Raw genomic sequence first — 12,729 nt, 5'->3', positions numbered from 1 at the left:
GTCCCTCTAAACTTCTTCCCTGCAGGGAATTCCATAGGCAGCGAAAGAACGCAGACGGAACAACGGACCAGTCGCTCGCTGAGACAACTGGGGGCTCGTCCGGGATCTGTCTGCCTTTTGCTGTCTCAAAGGTGTGATCTCTGTCTAGAGGTGCATCTCCTTCACTCCCGTTCTTACGCACCTGGCAAAGGCATCGCGCAATCGTAAGTAATGGGCTCCTCACTTTCCAAAGTTTCGTCAAGTCATAGGGACGAACTTTATACTATAGTGAAGAAGGCTAATTCATTTCAAAACCTTAATGGCACCACTGTATATCCTCTTTCAAAAAAATCATTGACTAATTTATTGACATATATAGAGGAACATTGTCCATCTTATCCTGAGAAGGGAACACTCCGACACTCTTCATGGCAGAAATTGGGGAAGTATCTACACGATAACCCCCGAGCCCCGCCTGAAATATTAACATCTTGGCGGGCTGTCATGGCAGCATTAAACACACTCTATCCTCCAAAAGAGAATGCTGCACCTCTTACCTCTAAACCCCCCCCCTCTCTCTTCTTCTTCCTCAACTAATCCTGCTAAATCTGGAGATCCTCTTGTGGCACAGGTGGAAACTCCCTCTCTTCCACCACCTTACATCAATCCTGCAGAATCTTCTAATCCTCCCCCTTCTGCCCCCACTCCTTCTTCCTCTCCACTAACTCCTCGAGGAGGTCTTATTAGCAATCTCCTTTCCTCCCCTCAACCGTTGGATGATTCTGAAACTCTTTCTGCTTTCCCTCTTGCCCTCCCCCCGGGAGGTGGCGGCAACCCTGTACATACTAACATTGAATTTAAGGTCTTGAAAAACATAAAAGATGCTGTAACTAATTATGGTCTGCACTCACCTTACACTAGAGGCATACTTGATTCCTTAGTTTCTGGTAATACTGTCATGTTGCTCTATGATTGGAAAATGTTGTTTTCTATGCTTATGACCCCAGCACAATATGTTGTGTGGCAGTCTGAGTATGAAAAATGTGTTGATGTAGAAATACGGCGAGGTTTGCCGGCAGCAGTCACGGAAGACCATCTTAAAGGGACAGGACAATTTGCCACTTTAGTTCAACAACAGACTTGTCCCCGCCGTGCTTTTGCCATCATTCATATGTGTGCAATGAATGATTTAAAACGGGTGGATGATACAGACTCACAATCCACCCAAACCTTTTAAAAGTAATGCAGAATCCTGATGAATCCTATGCCTCTTTCATTAGTCGCTTGCAAACTGCATTGGATCGTCAGATTGACAACGCTACTGCTAAACAGGAATTACTCATGAAATTGGCCTTTTCTAATGCTAATCATGACTGTCAAAAGATTTTGCAACCTGTTGCTAACAAGCTAGGAGTCACTTTGGCTGAGTTTCTCCAGCTTTGTAGAATTGTTGGCACAACCTCTCATAAAATGGATGCGCTCGCAGCGGCTATCTCTTCTTTACCTACCCCCGCTTCCTCTCCTGACGCTTTTGCTTTAACTCGTAATGGCAATTGTTTCAACTGTGGCAAGCCTGGACATTTTAAAAATCAGTGTCGGATGCCGGGAGGAGGAGGGGCACCCCGCGGCCAAGCTAGGGGCCCTCCGCCTCCTGATTCTAAAAAACCAAAAACTATCTGTCCTCGCTGTCGTAAAGGCTTTCACTGGGCTTCGCAGTGTCGTAGTAACCCCCCCTCTGCTCAGCCTTCGGGAAACTAACTATGGGGCCCTCAGCTAGCCCCACTACCAAGGCTGACCTCCCCACTACCACTTTCCCGGTAGTGTTATCTGAAGACCTTGTGTATGATGACCCTGGTGCTGTTGTAACGCTTCCTTTAACTGCAACTCTTTTAACATACTTGCCTCCCTCATTGCCTATTCTGCTCATTCCCAATTCCACTCTCACCATAGAAGGTATTGTTGCTGCTCCTTACCTATATGACTCCTCTGCTCTCAATAATCTAGCTCTTGCTGCAATAGGGGATCGCTGTTTTTTTTTAAAAAAGGGGACTGTGGTCGCTACGCTTATCTTAATGCCACCTACTGATCCGCCTTCCCTATTTGCATTACAGCAATCTGTGCACGCTTCTAAACCTACCCTGTCTGTTACCTTGAATGGTTACACTTTTGATGGCCTGATTGACACCGGTGCTGATGTTTCTGTCATCTGCTCTGCTGAGTGGCCACCTACTTGGTCTCTTACCGAGGCTGCCTCAGTGCAAGGCGTAGGCGGAGCTCAAGCCGCTAAGGTCAGCTCTAATTGGTTCTCTGCTTCTACTCCACATTCAACTATAACAGCATACCTTAAGCCTTATGTTCTTCCCCTGCGCTGCAATCTGTGGGGACGTGATTTGCTTTCTCAGTTTCATGCCTATATCCAGCTACCCTAACACCTCTGTGTAAAGTCTTTGCTTTCTTTCAATATGTCTATTGTACCCTTATCTCTCACATTGAAAACATCTTTGCCTGTATGGACTGATCAATGGCCTCTTACCAAAGAAAAGTTAGAAGCATTGCATCTTCTTGTTCACCTTCTTGTTCAGGACTGTGAATATGATCTTGCAGCCCATGGGACCTCTGCAGTGTGGTTTGCCTAATCCTAACTTAATTCCTGTTGGATATGATCTTATCATAATAATAGATTTAAAGGACTGTTTCTTTTCTATACCTCTGGCACAAAAGGATAGAATCATCTTTGCATTTACAGTGCCAGAACTCAATAACTCTAAACCCACATCTAGGTATCAATGGAAAGTTCTTCCACAAGGTATGCTTAATTCACCAACTATGTGTCAATATTTTGTCAATGAGGCTCTGCATCCTTATAGATCTCAATTTCCTAATTTTCTTGTATATCATTACATGGATGACATCTTGATAGCTGCAGATGGGCCAAAAGGAACAGTTCAGAAAACCTTTCCAATCCTTTTAACCACATTAGCAAAAGCAGGGTTACACATAGCACCTGAAAAAATCCAGTCTCATTACCCAATGCAGTATTTAGGTCACAAGGTATTAGCCTCCACGGCTTCTCCATCTATTCCCTCACTTACACTTCCTCAACCAACCACCTTGGTTCAGCTGCAACAATGCCTAGGAGTCATCAATTGGGCTAGACCTTATCTTGCATTGACCACACATATGCTGTCACCACTGTTTCAGGCACTAGTAGGACTGAAGCATCCAGCAGACAAAATTTATCTTTCAGAACAACACTTACACGCTTTGCACCAGGTAAATACAGCCTTAGCCACTAGATGGGTGGACCGTGCCCTCACTGATAGACCACCCTCCCTTGCCATTCTCTCTACCCAACAGCTATTAACTGCTATAGTGATTCAAATTTTGGATGAAAAACGCCTCCACATTTTGGAATGGTTACACCTACCACACACTCCCAAGACATCTATAACCACTAGAGCAGCTCAGATGGCTTCCCTAATAGAGAAGGGGCGAAAACGAACCAAAGCCTTGATGGGAATGGATGTTTTTACACTATATATCCCTTTTAAGATTGCTCAATGGGAAACTCTCCTGCAAACCTCCATGGTATTGCAGGATGCATTGGAAGATTGGTGTGGTCAAGTGTCATGCCATCTTCCCCCTGATACTCGGCTACAAGTTTTGCGAACAGTGCCTTTTGTTCTGAAGTCACCTTTTGTTCAACAGCCCTTGAAAGAAGCCCTTACTGTGTTCACTGATGGCTCTAAGACTATTGGAGCCTGTGTGTGGTACATAGATGCTCAATGGAATAAACGCTTAACTGCCCCGCAGAAATCAGCACAACAGGCTGAATTGGCTGCTTTCTCATTAGCCTTGTCTCTTTTTCCACAGCAACCTTTAAATATCATATCTGATAGTATGTATGTCACTCAAATGGCTGTTTGCATGTTTGATGCCTATATCTCCCCTGTTACCCCTCCCTCTCTCATGACACTTTTTTTACAGCTCCAAGCGCTACTGAAGGAAAGAAGTAAGCCCTTATTTGTGGCTCACATTAGAAGTCATCAACACTTGCCTGGATTTTTATCAGAAGGCAATCATATGGCCGATGAGGCCTGCAAAATCATGACCTCCTCCCCTTTTCCTCAACCACTTTCGGCTGGGGAGAGTCATGACTATTTCCATCAAAATAAGAAGGCCCTGGTACAGCAATTCGGGATTACGTACCAGGAAGCCACAGCAATAATCCAACAATGTCCCACATGTAGTCTCCAGGCTAGAGGTATCCCTGAGGGTGTTAATCCCAGGGGTATCCAAGCTTGTGACACATGGCAGATGGACGTTACTCACTACCCTCCCTTTGCTTCCTGGAAATACATTCATGTGTCCGTAGACACTTATTCAGGGTTTATTATGGCAACATTGCAAAGAGGAGAGGCAACTAAAAATGTTATTAATCACTGTATTCGAACATTCGTAACGTTGGGATGTCTAAAAATTCTCAAAACAGATAATGGTCCTGCTTATGTCAGCTCTCCCTTTGCTGAGTTTTGTCATAAGTGGGCCATCACTCATAAATTCGGTATACCATTCAATAGCCAGGGTCAGGCTATTGTGGAAAGGGCAAACCAAACTCTGAAAAATGCCCTTGATCGGCAAACGGGAAAAAGGGCTTAGGCCCCCAACCTCCCGGCGTTACAAAACATCTTGAACATTACACTCTATGCTCTTAACTTTCTTAACCTCACTGGCTCTCCCTCTTCTACGGCTGCTTCTCGCCATTTTACCAAGCCAGTGCCCCCCCTCCTCTCGCCCTCTTGTCTATTTCAGGCAACTTCCAGATCCTGCGTGGAAAGGCCCTGCACAGCTCATCACGTGGGGAAAAGGATACGCTGCAGTACAACTTCCTGACAAAGTGCTTTGGGTTCCTGCTCGTTGTGTCCGCCCTTACCATGGGCCACCCAATGGCCAAGACTCCTCTATCTCTCACCCTCTTGCTGACAATGATATTTCCAGTCTTTTCACTCTTTAATGCATCTCCGGGGGTTATCCTAGCCCCCCTTCACAGCACAGTAACCTTTACTTATGAAGACAATTCTCTTCCTGCCTGCAATTATGCCTTTCAGCATAATGGCCGCACTCTTCTGCCTGCTTCAGAAATCACTCTCTCATATTATTATTTCCCTTGCTTCATTTCTCTGACTATACAGGTAACTTCGCAAACAATTGGCTCCTATTCTTGTTTAGGCTTTTCTTTTAATCATACTTACCTCAATCATACTGTTCTCTTATTGTCTACCCCCTCTTCTGCTTTTCCTCCCCTATCCCCACCGTTTCTATCCTGGCTACAGCTGCTTGACTCCAACGTCTCTCCTCTTTCGGAACGTCTGGAGAGACACCTTCACTGCTGCATTCCACCCTGCGATTCTGCTGCCTGCCTTTGGAGATCTACTCTTCCATCTTATTGGCCAGGCCGTTATAAGCCACCCTCAGACCGCAGACATCGCCTCATCCTCGATGGCACTTCTCACAAAACAACCACACTCATCCAGATGCATCGCCTCAGATACCCTGCAGTTCCGGGTCTCAGCTCCATTTCCAACGCCATGGAATGTGTCCAACGCTCTCCGGTAAAAAAGACGGGAACTATTTGGAGGTGGTTTCGAAATGACACTCTGTTGACAGATGACACCCAATATTCCATCACTTATCATTTCCGTGGGGTCGAGGCTACGCAGCAGTCCAGCTTCCTGACAGAACTCTCTGGGTTCCTGCAAGGTGTGTCCGCCCATATCACTGCCCACAACCAGCGGAGCCATCATCCGAAAAAGATGACAGCACTTCTCTTCTTCCTGCTTGGCTGTTCGCTTCACTGGACTGATGGGACATCCACCAGCCTTAACGCCCACAGACCACACAACATCACATGGGTCATCAAGGACGCTTATGGGCAAATACTCAACTCTACAACTAATTACACCATGATTTCTTTCTATTTCCCCAAATTACATTTTGACTTTGCTGAAATGATTATGTATTATTGACAAAAAAATTCCTTTTGTATTCAGGTACAATTGTTTCCCAAAATTGATGTATATAACTCAGAAGATTTTGTTTCTTTACTAGAACCTAGACAATATAACCTTAGAGCAAAAACAATCTATAGTTGCTTTGCAGAACTCCCTCACTTCCCTATCTGAAGTTGTCTTGCAGAATAGAAGAGGTCTTGATCTGCTATTTTTAAACAAAGGGGGATTATGTGTAGCCTTAAAAGAAGAATGCTGTTTTTATGCTGATCACTCAGGTATTGTTAAAGATTCAATGGCTGAATTACGCAAACGATTGAAGGATAGAGAAAATGAGCGACAACAGAATCAAGCATGGTATCAAGGCATGTTCAATTATTCTCCATGGTTAACTACCTTGTTGTCTGCTGTAGCCGGTCCTCTGATATTGCTATGCCTTGCCTGTTTAATAGGTCCATGTGTTATGGGACGATTGCTAAAATTCTTACAAGGTCGCTTACAAGCACTTGATAGTGAAATCAGTAATACTCAAAAAACGGTCAGTTTTCTCACATCTGTTATTGTATCCAAAGATAGAGTCAGAGAATGAAATAGATACAAATGCCTCCTATGCTCCCAAAGGAGCCTTATTGGATATGAGTGATGAAGAGTCAGAAGGTGAGTGTTCCTTCTCGTATGAATTGGTACAACAGGGTCTCAACAAACTGAAGGGTTTGTTGCCACCCTTTGAATCCATTTCAGAGGAAAAGGGACTTTACCTGGAGACAGCATCACAAAAATAATAAAAAAGGAGGAATTGTAGCTATTCCACCATTAAGCAGACATTGTCAAACACGGATACAGGGATGTTTGCACGTATCTAATGACCTTGTTTTAGCCAGCTGCAAAATGTTTCAATATCACGAAACACTGACTGTTGTTACTTTTCTTCCCAGGACACGTTAGCCCAGTATGATAAGCATATTTGCAAGCTTGCAAACTATCACATACTTTGTTCTTTGTTCTTTGTTTATGATCTTCTTCCATATAAGGTAAAACTCTGCTACCCCCTGTATGCTCCCCCACCCGCTTGAAAGAGGATAATAAATGAGGTTTGTACAGAGCACCCGAAGCTTTCAGCTCCTTCTCCAGCTTCCCCTCCTTCTCCTCCTCCCCCTCCTCCTGCTGCGGCTGCTGCTGCCTGGGTCAATCCATCTGCCTCGGGTGTGAAGTGCTCCCTCCTATGAAAACAATCGGATGTCTGGTGTCTGTTATTGGTATTCACCCTTGCGAGGGTCCCTCTAAACTTCTTCCCTGCAGGGAATTCCATAGGCAGCGAAAGAACGCAGACGGAACAACGGACCAGTCGCTCGCTGCGACAGAGCCTGCCTTGTTGAGTGACATAAATGGGAGTCAGGAGGAAGAGGAGGACTTGGCTCTAAGATTTGAGCCTGCTTTGCTGGAAGTTTCGGAGTCTTCTTCCTCTCCAGAAACTTCCTCCCTGATTGTGCCTCAGGTGTCGGTAGATAATCAGGAGAGTGTGCCGGAGTCATTAGCTGAAGATCAAGACGAGAAATGCTGGTGTGATGCAAGGTTAAGATGCAGGCAGAAACGTGACATACAATGTAAAAAGAAAAGAGACTGACATGCCCCTCAGGGAATATAAGGAGGCGTGTTAGCTCTGAATCCATTTGGGTCAAATTGTCTTTTGGAGCTAGAAGTTCAGATGAATTATTCTGTGTGACGGTCACTTCTGATTTATTGCCTTGCTTGTTATCGGACTTGGTAGGCAGCTTCTGGGAAAACTGCCAAGGACGAATTCAGCCAAGGGAAGTTAACTCTGTCGCTTCTGTTTCTGTCTGTTTGAGTATTTCCCTTTGGAAATTTGGACTCTCACCTTGTGGTTACAGGTGAGACAGAACAAGTAATTATAATCTATGAAGGGCAATAAGCAGCTGAGGTAAAGACAGCAACAACTTTTATCAGTTGATTACTAGTTTTCTGCAAATGTTAAAATTAAAAAGATTTAGAACGCAAATGCATGTCAAAAGCTTAGATAATGTTTCTTTTCATTATTCTATGCAGGCGTTATCCTAAGTATGTTTTTTTTTTCATTCCCATAGCATTCTCATCAGGTAACTCTAGCCTGAAGAAAATACAGCTGATAAAAGATTGCTAAAGAACCACTGCAGGATTAGAAGGGTTTAATCAACTCACAAGATACTCAGAGAATAAATTTGCTAGGTAAATTTCCTTTGACAATTTAATTGATTTGGGATTGCTACTCTTATTTTATTGTACATATTTGTGTATTACAAATATTAATTTGTATTAATTAATACAATGAATTACAATTAACAGTAATATTCCCTGTAATATTCCCTGTAATTCTATAATATATTTTAGATCCCATCACTATAAAATTTGCTTCTTATATTTAATTCAAGTCCTCATCAAGGACATAAGTTATAAATTATTATTATTAAATTAAATAAATAATAAATAATGTAATGATAAATTATTATTATTATTATTATTATTATTATTATTATTATTATTATTAGTAGTAGTAGTAGTAGTAGTAGAGTAGCAGCAGCAGCAGTATTTGCCATCATTATTATGTGGACAAACTATATGGAAAACAATGATAAATAATAAATTAATTCAGGAACTATATTCAGCAGCTTCTGAGAATAATACAAATGCACTTAATATTTTTCTTATAGCAGTATCTTGGGAGTTAATTATTTTATAGTAAAAAGGAAGAGAGGGAGGAATGACATACCTATAGTCCCTATTTTGGGACTATCCTTATTTTGAGAAAAAAATTCCCAGGGATAATTTTTTAAAAATGTAAACCCACATCCCATATTTATGATATACTGTATCTCATTATTTTTTAATTATCTGTGGCTCTGCCATATGCTACAACATGTTTCTTATTGTGAAAATTTTTTCCTAGGAGCTTCTATATGAAAAACATGTGAGCCAGAGGTGGTATTCATCAGGTTCTGTCTAGTTCTGGAGAACCGGTAGTGGAAATTTTGAGTAGTTTGGACAACCGGGAAATACCACCTCTGACTGGAGATTTTAAGTATTCTTCCCCTGCCATACCTACCAAGCCATGCTCACAGAACCAGTAGTAAAAATAAATGAACCCCACCACTGATGTGATCGATTAATTTATTTTTGATATGTTTCTCATATATCTGATGGGGTCAACAGGTAGATCTAGAAGTTTATTTCTTGACGTATGGCAGTGGTAGGATTCAAAAATTTTTACTACCTATTCTGTAGACATGGCTTGGTGGGTGTGGTGTGACTTGGTGAGTGTGGCAGTAGAAGGATATTGCAAAATCTCCATTCCCATGCCACTCCAGGGGAAGGATATTGTAAAATATCCATTCCCTCCCCACTCCTGGGGGAAGATTACTGCAAAATCCCATTCTCTCCCCACCCCACTAACCTACTTTCCAGCTCTGTTCTCCTGTGCAGGACAACAAAAGAATCACCTAGGAATCGGGAGACAGAGAATAGATGTGGGGGGGGGGAACAGTCAGAGGTGGTATTTGCCAGTTGTCTGAACTACTCAAAATTTCTGCTACCAGTTCTCCAGAACTGTCAGAACCTGCTGAATACCACCTCTGACCACCTCTGGTTTTGGTTGAAAGCAAGATATCACTTTTCTCACTCCATTGAATATGCATCGCCAGTTGTCACTTCAAGATTAGGACCATTCTCTTTCTTACTTTCATATGATCTCAGGAAGGCAATAAAATTTATTTTATTTAATTTTTTATTATTTTGATTGGTCAATCGCTTACAAGATACAGGTATAAGAATAAACATAGTTTTGAATACATGAGATGGATACTTATAAAAAAAATAAAAAGAAACAATAGGACAGGGACGGTAGGCATGATTGGTGCGCTTATGCATGCCCCTTACAGGCCTCTTAGGAAGGGGGTGAGCTCAATAGTAGACAGTCTAAGGTTAAAGTTTTTGGGGTATGGGGAAAAAAACCACAGAGTCAGGTAGAGTATTCCAAACATTGACCACTCTGTTGCTGAAGTTGTATTTTCTGCAATCAAGTTTGGTGTGGTTAACCTTGAGTTTGTATCTATTGTATGCTCTTGTACTGTTATGATTGAAGCTGAAGTATTCATTAACAAGTAGGACATTGCAATGTATGATTTTATATGCTATATTTAGATCGGACCGAAAGCAGCGTAGTTCTAGGTTTTCTAGGTCTAGAGTTTCAGGTCTGGTAGCATAAGGTATTCTGCAATGAGTATAGGAGTGGAGAACTTTTCTTGTGAAATATTTCTGGACTTTCTCAATTGTGTTAATATCAGATACATGATATGGGTTCCAGACAAATGAGCTGTATTCAAGTATAGGTCTAGCAAATGTTTTGTATGCTCTATTTAGTAGTGTGATATTACCAGAGAAGAAGCTCCGTAGGATTAGATTAACAACTCTTAATGCCTTTTTGGCTATGTAGTTACAATGGGCTCTAGCACTTAGATCATTAGAGATGAGTACTCCAAGGTCCTTGACAGAGTTTGGATCCTCAACAAGGTCTTGACTATTTAGCTTGTATTTTATTTTCTGATTTTTTCTGCCAATATGTAAGACAGAGTATATATTTGTTGAGATTTGAAGTTGCCATTTGATTGAAAATGTTGGGATTCAGATCAGAATTTATCCTATTTGTGGTAATTCCCTGGTACTAGTTAAATATTTAACTTCAAAAGGTACGTATTAACTATTTTCATCTCTAAACTATAGATGCACTAAATGAATTGTAATAATTGCAATATATGGTTCAAATCAGCTGACTCAGAGATGACTTTTCCATATTTTTATGCTACTTGGAATTCTCTTTCTAGGCCAATTTTGCCAACTTTCTGCTTCCAGTCAGATGTTTTGGTCATTAGGAAAATAAAAGCCAACCTATTTTTTCCAGCAATAACTGGTTTACCCAATCTTCTCTTTGTATGTACAATAATACTGTACTTGCAATCTGATTTATACTCTAACAATCAGTATATATCTTAAAAGCATTTGCCTAGTTTGGATGGACACACAAAATATTTAAAAATTCACATTTGCAAGTAAATGAAATGGACCATGTTTTAGTCTTGTGCCAGTCCTGAAGTTGTGAGAGAGATTACTGTAATACAAAATGTCATAAAATAATATTCCTATAGAATTATCAGAACTATTTAAGGTTATTCAAACCAAAGTACTCTTCCAATTACATAGGGCCACAGAAAGTTGTTTCTGAATTACTCTGTTGAAAATTTCATATCAGGATGAAGATGATATATACAGCTGGCTAGATATGTAGATCTGGAAATTCTGACCACCAGTATTACTACGTTTTTTTGGAACTCAACCATCTGATTATATCCTAATTGTGGGCAACAGGAGAGTTGATACTAGTAGCTCAATCCAGACAGAAAAATATCCAGAAAATGGCACTGATGCACATAATGCCAAAATCTTCATACATCTGTTAAGTTGAATTAAAGCTGAATTAAATTATTAGTGCTGCCTAATTTCTGGAGTCTGTCCCCTGTGTTCCACTCAAACATAAATGTCAAAACTTGATCTAAAATATATTGCTCACATTGCATTTCAGGGCTGTAGAATGGACGATATACTAAAGCTGAGGATCTTTTGAGGTCATTTTCCTCCTTATATCCATACATATACACCATTTCTTTTGAATTCATACTTTATATTTCTCCTAGTTTTCCTTGAATGCAAAATAGGTATATGTGCACATGTTGTTCTTTTGCAAGTTTAGAATATTTAACCTTTTCTCTCTAGGATCAAAAGGTAGTATATGTAGCATTATTTCCTCTTTTTTTTCATATAATTGTAAGGAACATTAGAAGATTTTTATTTCTTCCTCAACCAGGACAAGAATCCTCAGACCATCCTAGACAAATGACTGTCAAATTTTGCTTAAATGCATCTACCGTGTTTCTCCAACAATACGACCTCCTCCAATAGGAAGACCCAGCATGTTTTCTAGGCATAAAATCAAATTAAGCCCCTCCCCCCAAATTTAGGCCTATTTTAAAACATGCAAAATGGGGGGAAGGGCGGGGGACTTGCCATAAAGAGCGCCCCGCAGGCAGCAATTCCTCGCCACCAGCTGCTCCTAATGGGCGATCATGGCAGAGCGCCGAGAGCTCCCTACTCCTGCCAAGCACCTTTGTGGCAGACCCAAGACCTTCAGCACCCGCTGCTGTTGATTTCCCTTCTGCCCATGCCGCCGCCATGTTCGGAGCTGCCACTTCCATGTTTGGAACACCACTGCTGTTTGGAGCACCACTGCCATTTGGAGCTGCCGCTTCTGCATTTGGAGCTGCCGCTGTGTTTGGAGCTGCTGCTTCCACGTTTGGAGCGCTGCCGCTGTTTGGAGCTGCCACTTCTGCATTTGGAGCTGCCACCGTGTTTGGAGCTGCCGCTTCCACATTTGGAACCCCACCGCTGTTTGGAGCACTGCCACTGTTTGGAGTTGCCATGTCCACATTTAGAGCTGCCACCGTGTTTGGAGCTGCCGCTTCTGCATTTGGAGCACTGCCATTGTTTGGAGCACCACCGCCATTTGGAGCGCCGCCGCCACTCCAAACATGGCAGCAACTCCAAACGCGGAAGTGGCAGCTCCAAACATGACGGCGGTGCTCCAAATGGCAGCAGCACTCCAAATGGCAGTGGCACTCCAAACATGGAAGCGGCAGCTCCA

Source organism: Pseudonaja textilis, chromosome 7, assembly GCF_049901715.1.
Source record: "Pseudonaja textilis isolate UNSWEBS1 chromosome 7, rPseTex1.2, whole genome shotgun sequence".
Classification (NCBI taxonomy): Eukaryota; Metazoa; Chordata; class Lepidosauria; order Squamata; family Elapidae; genus Pseudonaja; species Pseudonaja textilis.
Note: the sequence above shows the minus strand (reverse complement) of the source record.